Source organism: Octopus bimaculoides, chromosome 9 (assembly GCF_001194135.2).
Source record: "Octopus bimaculoides isolate UCB-OBI-ISO-001 chromosome 9, ASM119413v2, whole genome shotgun sequence".
NCBI classification, from domain to species: domain Eukaryota; kingdom Metazoa; phylum Mollusca; class Cephalopoda; order Octopoda; family Octopodidae; genus Octopus; species Octopus bimaculoides.
This window is the reverse complement of record NC_068989.1, coordinates 35,099,955-35,110,243: the sequence shown is the minus strand read 5'-3', so window position 1 is coordinate 35,110,243 and position 10,289 is coordinate 35,099,955.

Sequence of the window (10,289 nt, the reverse complement as noted above, 5' to 3'; positions counted from 1 at the left end):
CTTTCAAAATTCATATTTTGTTTTTCATACATTAACTTGTGTAGGTTGAACTATGTAAAATGTTAGAGAAAGAAACCTAGCTGTTTCTTGCAATACATACCAACATATACATCTAAAACAATTTTTTTCAGGGGCCCTTAAAATACTATTGTGGATCTCCATTTTACTATTTTGTTGTGTGGACCCCTTAAAATCTTATATGGATCCTTAGGGGTCATATAAACTACTGGTCTAGATGGACCCTTAAGATTCTTCCCTCTCTCTTTTCTTATAGACTATATCAGTACAGTAATCCCTCGGCATATCGCGGTTTATTATTTAAGCTTACGTCGATTCTTAAGTGGTGTTGTTTTGCATTCATAAACTAGAAAAGTACTCGGAGAGCGCAGACCTCCACCAAGCGGCTCATTTCCACCCATATACACGCATGCTGAAAATCGCCCGATTTCCCAAACCAACGCCGGCAAAAACATAACCTCCATGGCGGGGATAAAAAAAATAATACAGCCATATGATTTTAAGAAAAAAAAACCTTTAAAAACAGGAATCATGTGAAGCAGTTCACAACCACCAACATCATCAGCAGCATTGTCATTGCTTCCACTTCAACCACATACACCGCCATCAACGTTATCATGACGGTTACCTTGACAGTCACTTTCACCACCGCAATACCACCATCACCTCAACATCACACATTACACCGCTCCTGTCGCCATTATAACCACTGATACTATTTTATCCTCCTCCCATTCTTATCTCGACCATCGTCATCATCAACACTGTCTCTAAACAGCAACACCACCATATGTTACGTAGAAACGATGAACGTGTTTTCAAGGGAGATAATCAAAGAATGTAACATTGTAATACTTCATGTAAAGTAGATATAACAAATGAAAAATCCTTCAAGAATCCATAACATTTCCCGGATCACTACCAAAATTTCATCATCTGTTCCTCGTGTCATTACCAACTTTTCCTGCACGTTTTATCAAATACTGTTCACAACTTTTTGAGTTATTTTGCACACAGACAGACAGATAGACAAACCAACACCGATGAAAACATAACCTCCTTCCTTGGCGGAGGTAAAAATAAAAACATACAAATTATAAAAATTATTTTTAAAAGTATATACAGTACAGTACTTTCACAACTATAAGATTGACCGATCATGCAATTTAGAATTCCAGTTTCACTTTTGTCGTTCAAAATAACATCTCTCGAGATATGGTCGGAATCAATTTTGGTGGATGGTGTTGTTTTGTTAGTGAAGGAGCTCCCTTGCAATAAAGATATGTTTTGTAAAGAGTCCACTTTGGAAATCTTGTTATTTAGGAACATATAAGTGAAATATCAACGAAAATGAAACCAACAATAATAGAAAAAGTACAAAAAAAACTATCTTGGCTAACTTAACTTATTATAAATGTCTTATTTTCTCCGATGTGACATAAATAATGCTGTTGGAGAATAAAAAGAGAAATCTTCAATAATAACCGACTTTTATGCATTAACTTATTCATTTTGGTGATTCAGGGTAGCCAAGTTATTTTTGTGCCATTCCTCATTATTGCTAGTTTCATTTTCATTATTTCACTGTCTCTATAACAAACAAAAAAATAAATTTTTCGAGTTCAAATTCCGCCGAGGTCGACTTTGCCTTTCATCCTTTCGGGGTCGATAAATTGAGTACCAGTTAAGTATTGAGGTCGATGTAATTGACTAGCATCCTTCCTCTAAATTTCAGGCCTTGTGCCTATAGTAGAAAAGAATATTTTTTCGTTGCATTAGAATTTGTTCTTTTTTGGATTGAACAACAAATTTTGATAAATGACAGAAAAAATTTTTTAATTGTTTCTATCATTAATTCTTTGTCAATTTGTTGTAATTCTTATTTGCATGATGCTGTTTGAAATGAAATATACGTTTGACTGATGTTGTTTACCATACTATTTTCACTTTCGCAAAAAAGAAAATTTATTGAAAGTGATTTAGTACCTGTCACTGTTGCTGGTGCTGTTCTGCAACTTTAACTTTCAGTTTCGTTAATCTTTATCTTTCAAGTTGTCTATGGCCACCAATTTTCAGCAATCTTTTTCGGGCATTAGTTGTTATTTCAGCAGATGAAGGCGGTGAGGTGCAAAATTTGTTAGCACGTGAGACAAAATGCTTAGCGGCATTTCGTCCGTCTCTTTACGTTCTAAGTTCAAATTTCGCCGTGGTCGACTTTGCCTTTCATCCTTTCGGGGTCTCTCTAAAATAAGTACCAGTCAAGTACTGGGATCGATATGATCAATTATCCCCCTCCCACGAAATTTCAGGTCTTATGCCTATAGTAGAAAGGATTATTTCAGCAGATGTCTACTACCATAATTCCTGGTCGTAAATAGATGTAAAATTTTTTTTTTTTAAACTAGAAAAATGTCGAAACATGAAAAATATACTTTAGGGTCATTACTAACAACAACACATCTTAACTGCAATCCAAACTACTCTCTTCCAACACAAAATTATTTGGATTGTTACATCTGCAGATATAACAAAAGTGCAAGTAGAGTTGTAAGCTCAAATATTATGGTTAGCTTGTTTGAAGTTTAGAGAGCTATGAAATACATAAATCCAGTTAATTTTTTTTTTTTTTTTTTCTGAATCGTTTGTGGCCCTTCTTCGCTTCCATGAAAATGAAATATAATTTTGAAGGAAAGTAATTTTATGGAATCGAAATCCTTAATCTGTAGCCTTGGTTTGCTATTAATCGCTTGAACTATTTTCTATCAACATTTGATTAACTTTGGGCTGCTTATCTGCCCCAGACGTAGGAGTTACAGAGATATACCTGACGTAGTATGCTTCTCACAGAATAAATGAAGTGCGTCTAAATTGTTGTTATCAGTTCCTGTTTACTTTATTTTTGAGACGAATTTCGCTTTATTTTTATTCAGATTATATTCACACAGAGAATACCTAGTATGCTAATGAAAATTCACCAGTCTGGAACTCAGAAAAGGAAAATTTTCAAGGAAAGAAGTGAAAACAATGCTGTAGTATTAGCAAAAACCACAACGCCTTACAGAATTTTTTTGTCTCTTTTTTGCTTCGAAAAAGGAAAACTTAGAAACAAATGATGAAGAATGGTACTAGTTGTTCAGGAGAGAGGTCATTCAGTAAACTGAGACTGATAAAGAGTTGTTTGAGAACCACGATGGCCCATGAAAGACTAGGTGTTCTGTGACTTTTGGATATAAGGAACAATATTCTAAAGACGATACAGTTTGAGAAATACATTAAAGATTTTTCAAATGCCAAGTGTGGAAAGAAAGACTTTTTACAGTTATTGTTGTAGTATATAGTGGTAAGGTGGTAAAAGTTGCTGTAATTAATTTAGATGATAAAATTTTGCTTCCACATCTACACTTAAACATTCTATATGGTAAGTTGTCAATTTCAATAACATGCAGTAGACGACTTTTGAGAAGTGAGTTTGGTGATTTGTCAGGGAATTTAATTTTTAAACTTGAAGTGTTCAGGGCCCATTCAACGTTTAAATCCGGTCTTGTGTGTGCATGCATATATGTATATATGTATACATACAATCATTTATGCATGTATGCATACATGTATGCATGTACGAATGTATGTACACACACACACACACACATATTCTGTAATAACGCTGGTCAACAAGTATTTTTCATCAAGCATATGTCAAGGTGTACTTTATGTAGTTTTTAATGCTGATTTCAAATATACAATTAGATTTTTGACATCACGTACAATTTTCAAGATGAAAAAGTTTTGGGGTTTTAGCTCATGCATAATATAGAAACTCCAATTAATGACGTGTGCATGTATTTCATTTACATCATGGAAACATATATTTAAGATAGATTACATTATTCATTGCTGCATAGTTCAGATGCAATATTTCATCATCTTAAATTAACCAGTCAAGTTTAGTCTGATAAATCGATATTTCAACATCTCAACTTGTCCAGTCAAAAATTGGTCTGATGAAATATTTCATCATCTCAAATTCAATATAAGTATAACCGTTTGTATCTATTTCTTTACTTGTTTTACAGTATTAGTAATGTCAAGACAGTGTAGAAATCGTCCTGATGTGTTTGTTATATCTATGGACAATTTATTGTGAAAGCTCAAAAACGTACAATAACACCAAAGATCAAGAAGATTTATAAGCTATACTTTGATTGTCCTCTTGGAAATCGGGGCAAGTTATGGGCACCACATTTTATCTGCTCAGCTTGCTCAAATGGCTTACGTGAATGGCTCAATAATAATAAGTCCGTTCTTTTTGACATTCCAATGATTTGGAGGGAGCCGAAAGACCATTTTAATGACTGTTAATTTTGCAAAGTAAATGTCACAGGATTTTCTATGAAGAATAAACACAAAATTGTGCATCCCAATTTGGATTCTGCAATGAGACCTGTGCCTCACAATGGAAGCCTGCCAATTCCAGTTCCACCAGATGATGGTATTGAAACTTCCGATGATGATGCTGACTGTCACGATAGTGCTGTTGAGAAAGATTACGTGGCTGATGACGATAGCTTTGAACCTCCGAAATTTTCCCAGGTTGAACTGAAAGATGAAGCAGAGCTGTTGGCATCAAGACTAAAGGAGAAGTTTCTGCTAGAGCACGGTGTTCATCTAACTTATTTTCGGCAGAGAAATGTGGTTCTACAAACGTGTTTTTCTGTTGAAGGCCTGCTTTGCTTTTGCAGTAACATCGATGCTTATTACGAAATCAAGATCCTGCAGAGTGGCGTTTGTTTATTGATTCTTCAAAACGAAGTTTAAAAGTTGTACATCTCCATAATGGTAATTTGAAGCCCTCCATTCCTATTGCACACTCCGTTCATCTTCATAAATCTTATGAGAATATGGAATTTTTACTTCATACCATTGCCTATGAAAGATACTCATGGAAAATATGTGGAGATTTAAAAGTCATTGGAATGTTAATGGGAATGCAGTCAGGTTTCACAAAATACTGTTGTTTCTTGTGTCTATCGGATAGTCGGGCAACTGACAGACATTATTCGGAATCAAACTGGCAAACAAGAACATCATACCAGCCAGGACTATCTAGCGTCAAGAATACACCTGTCGAGGGAAAGGTGAAGCAAAAGATGTTGAGGTAGCAGATGAAATAGGCATGCGGACGACATCAAAGTAAAACAATGGGAAAGCATCGGATAGTGGTTTAAATAATTTATTTAAAGGACAATTGCATTTACACCAAAAAATTCACTACATGTCGTTACCAAATTACTTCGAGTTGGCTAAGAAGAAAATAACAGGGTAAATACTGTGTCGATATGATCAGGTAGAACCGGGCATGTTTAGCGTCTGTGTGTGCGTTGATCATTCAATGGTGTCTATTTATGTTCTGCGACTGCTACTATGTTGGGTCGTACATGCTGAATATGTGGTTCTCTGTTGGCTGCTTAACTGGCGCAAGGCTGCCTCTTGACAGTTCGCCTGGTGATGGTTCTCTGCCACTGTCGTATGTCTGACTGTATTTATAATGGTTATGACAGTTAGAAGGACAGACATACCATAGGAGTAATTCCTACCTATGTAGGTCGCCTCCTGTCCACTTGAACTTTAAATGATGCGGCTCAGGTCGTAGGTCGAAGGGAAAACCATCCATCACTTTTCTTTCGCGCCTGTTTGGCCAGTGGTGGATCAGACGAGCGAGAATCTTTAGATTCGGTTTCGAATCTCAGCTCGGAAAAAGGAGGTGTTTGCTTTTATACTACCCCGCTTCTAGTGAGAAAGCAACAGAGATCGAACGATACAGATGCGTGTGATATTGAAAATGTGTGATTTTGTGTGTAATGCAGAAAAAGGATACAGTGTAATTTACAGACAAATGAATACATGTCAATATTACACGCATCTGTATAGTTCGATCTCTGTGGCTTTCTCACTAGAAGTGGGGTAGTGTAAAAACTAACACTTCCTTTTTCCGAGCTGAGATTCGAAACCAAATTTAAAGATTCTCGCTCGTCTGATCTACCACTGGCCACTCAGCTCGGAAAAAGGAAGTGTTAGTTTTTACACACCTATTGTAGATCCATGTAATATCTTATTGCCTCCTTTGCACATAAAGCTTGGACTGATGAAACAGTTTGTAAAGACACTAGGGAAGAGAAATGCCAGAGGTTTTGAGTATATTGTAGAAAAGTTTCCCAAAATCACACAGGCGAAGTTGAAAGATGGTATCTTTGTCGGACCTCAAATTAGAGAAGTACTCAAAGATGTCAACTTCAAGACAATAATGGATGAACTGAACAGCCTGTCTGGAATGCTTTCAATTGAATCTGTGAGAATTTCTTGGGCAACAAAGAAGGCAATAGACTACAAGGATGGCATCAAGAATCTTCTGAAATGTTATTCAGTAATGGGTTGTCGCATGTCACTGAAAGTTCACTTCTTGGACTTCCATCTGGATTTCCTCGCAGATAACCTTAGAGCAGTGTCTGATGAACATGGTGAAAGATTTCACTAGGTCATTGATGCTATGGAGGAACGGTACCAAGGCTTCTGGAATGACAGTATGCTGGCTGACTACTGCTGGACACTTTACCGTGATCAACCAGATCAGAACACCGCAGTAAATTCATATCACAATGTTTCTAACTCTGTTGTTCTAACTTTTTGTCTGACCCATTTTTTGTGTATTCACTCTTTGTAGAATGATAGTAATGATTTTCAACTCAATAAACTCATTTACTTTCTCCTTATTTATTACGTTAATGATTTCATATATACAAATATGTAAATATTTGCATACATCTATTGAAAAAGTGATACGTGCTGCATACAAAAAGAGTGAAATTTTGAAATCAGCATGAAAAATTACTCTTAAAATGTTGGTTTGTATTCATAATTAGTATAATACACTTAATTTTGCCGACCAGTATAATTATATGTATGCATATGCATATATATGTGCATATGTATGTTTGTATGTATGTGTATATGTATGTGTGTGTTTGCTTCTATAAGCTTAAAAACATAAACAAATGTAAGCTTAAATACATAAACAAAAACTACTGTATAAAAGCAATAAAATTATCTAGTAAATAGTAAATGAAACCAGAGCAAACATCTAATAAACAAAACTGCTTTTCTTTTAAAAAAAAAACTGCGTTTTCATTTTTCTCTTTAAAAGAAAAAGAACATTGGTATATTTTTTAAGTTTTGGCCTTCTTTATTTATTTTATTTTATTTTATTTTAAAGGCGTCTAAGGAGAATAGGTTAGGGTACAGTGAATATTGGGGTCATTCAGGTTACTAGTGGGGTGATAATGATGGTGATTTAAAAGAAAGATGAACCAACGAAATGTCTATGATGTCAAATAACCAGACGTTAATGCTAAATGCAGACAATGCAAGAGCTTCAACTGAGATAGGGCTGGTATATTTCAGGGTGGTAATAGTGGGGGTTTAAAAATAATATAAATTGTGAAATCCTTCTTTATTGAAGCAAGTTGGAACCAACATGGATTAGTTTTCTGCAGAATCGTTAGTGTCGAGAAAAATAATATTTTGCGGTATTTGTTCGGGCTCTTTATATTTTGATTTCAATTTACGCCGAGATCAGTTTTACCTTTCATCGTTTCCGAGTCTAGAAAATAAATTCCAGATGAGCACTGGGTTTGATGTAATCGACTAACCCTCTCCACCTAAAATTGCTAGTCTTGTGCCAAAGTTTGAAACAAAAATTATAACTAAGAAGGCGGCGAGCTGGCAGAATCGTTAGCGCGCCAGACGAAATGCTTAGCGGTATTTCGTCTGCCGTTACGTTCTGAGTTCAAATTCCGCCGAGGTCGACTTTGCCTTTCATCCTTTCGGGGTCGATAAATTAAGTACCAGTTACGCACTGGAGTCGATGTAATCGACTTAATACCTTTGTCTGTCCTTGTTTGTCCCCTCTGTGTTTAGCCCCTTGTGGGCAATAAAGAAATAAGAATCGTTAGCATGCCATCATGGACTGCACGCCGAGGTGTGCAGAGTTGTTGTTTTGTCAACTTTCTGGATAACGGGTTTTTGTTTGTGCTGCCTTGTGGCAGTTTGTTTGTGCTTTCCCTCCTCATAGAGGGGGTGGGTGGACCGGGTGAAGGTGTTGAAGGATATCTACGACTCGGAGTTAGGCTGCTCATAGCTGTCCTCTTCGGAACGGTCAGAGCTGTCATGTGCTTCGTGGAGTGGGATAGAGGGGCAGGTGAGAGAGGATGGAAGCTTTGCGGGGATTGCAGGGATTGAAGAGCATCGAGTGGAATGGGTTGAATGGAAGAGTTGTTCAGGGATGGTGAGGTGAGAAGGAACCAATGTGGAGTTGGGCCCTCCTAAGGAACTGATTGTCAACAGAAGGGAGGGTGCTGTTGCATGCAGGACACATTTGGTGGCAGCTGGCAGGATTAAATTTGTGACAGCGACTCGGGTGGAGAGGACACTGGGGCCAATCTGGCAAGAGATAAAGTATCTTGCCAGAGGAGCCAAGTACGGAACGATTGAAGTAAAGTTTAAAAATGCAGACAGGGCAAGATTGAATGCGGCAATTATTTTTTAAAGAGCGACGAAGTGGTGCTGTTGCCTACGTACCATGGAAGACGCTCGGTAAAGGTCAGTGTGGAAGGAATCCCATCAGAGGTTGACGCAGCCTGGATAGCAGCCGCTGTCTTACTCGGTAATGAAGAAGAGATAGCGGTTCTCCAGGCCACTTGGACAGAAAGTAGGAATTGGAAAGGCCAAACACTAAACATGGTTATACAGGGGCCGAAAGAGATTATTGAAGAATTACCGGAGACCATAGCAATGGAAGATATAATAATTATGGTCAGATTAGAGGGTAGGACTCCTCAATGCTTCAAGTGCGGCCAGAAAGGCCACATTAGAGCAAACTGTCCTCTAGAACCGGGAAAATAAAAAGGAGGAAACAATACCACCAGCAGTAACAGAAGAAGAAGCAAGCAAGCGGAACTGAAGACGAATGGGTGACACCAGGAAAGAAAAGGAAGAGAAAATAAATACGGAAACCCACCCCATCCACACCCTCTTCTCCCCACCCGCTCCCTACAGAAACTGAACCTACCCCCGCCCCCACCTCCAACACGAAAACAAACACAGGCAGACACAAGTAATTCGACCTCCCCTCCCCCGGAAAAAAGGAAGAAAGGAAACAACGTAATAATGTACGATAACACAAATAAAAATTTGTGTGAAGAGATAAAAAAGTGGAAAGACATTAGAGCGGTGGACACTCACAGGTTCGACAACGTATAAGGGTGGCATTGCTGCCTGTTGTTGGACGAAAACCAAAGAGAGAAAGTTTTAAAATTTAAAAAAGGATATAAAATATGGCAAGTTGATCTAAACATTCAAAATCTGCCAGAGAATATGGATTACACGTTCTTACTGAAGGAGTACGGAGTGGACATTTTGGAAGGCTTCAGTTTCAAAAGGAAAAAAGAACAGAGGTAAAATGAAATAACTCAGAGGAAACTTCATGGCTGAGGAAACTTCATGGCTGAGGAAACTTCATGGCTGAGGAAACTTCATTCCATTTTCCATCTTCATTTTATCATTCATTATATCATACGCTTTTCTCCTTTTTCTTTTATTTGTTATGTGTGCCCATATGTCTTTGTGTTGTCTCCTCTTTGTTGGCTCCTTGTGGGCAATAAAGAAATAAGAATCGTTAGCAAGCTGCAGTTAATTTGTCTTTGCGAGATTTTGGTTAGTAATTGTTATTTTTACCTCCGCCAAGGAAGGAGGTTATGTTTACATCGGCGTTGGTTTGTCCGTCTGTCCGTCTGTGTGCAAAATAACTCAAAAAGTTGTGAACGGTATTTGATAAAACGTGCAGGAAAAGTTGGTAATGACACGAGGAACAGATGATGAAATTTTGATAGTGATCCGGGAAATTTTATGGATTCTTGAAGGCTTTTTTATTTGTTATATTTACTTTACATGAAGTATTACAATGTTACATTCTGTGATTATCTCCCTTGAAAACACGTTCATCGTTTCCACGTAACCTATGGTGGCGTTACTGTTTCCAAAGTTTATTTTCGTTTCTCTATTAGTAATTTTACTCGCGTATCTATCTTGAAATGAGCTGCTTGGCGGAGATCTGTGGAGGATGATATGACAAGCCTTGACTATTGAGATCGACTCAAAAAGCTCAGGCTTTGTTCACTCCACCGCCGCTGTGAGCTCTATATCATCTGTATGATGTGGAAAAT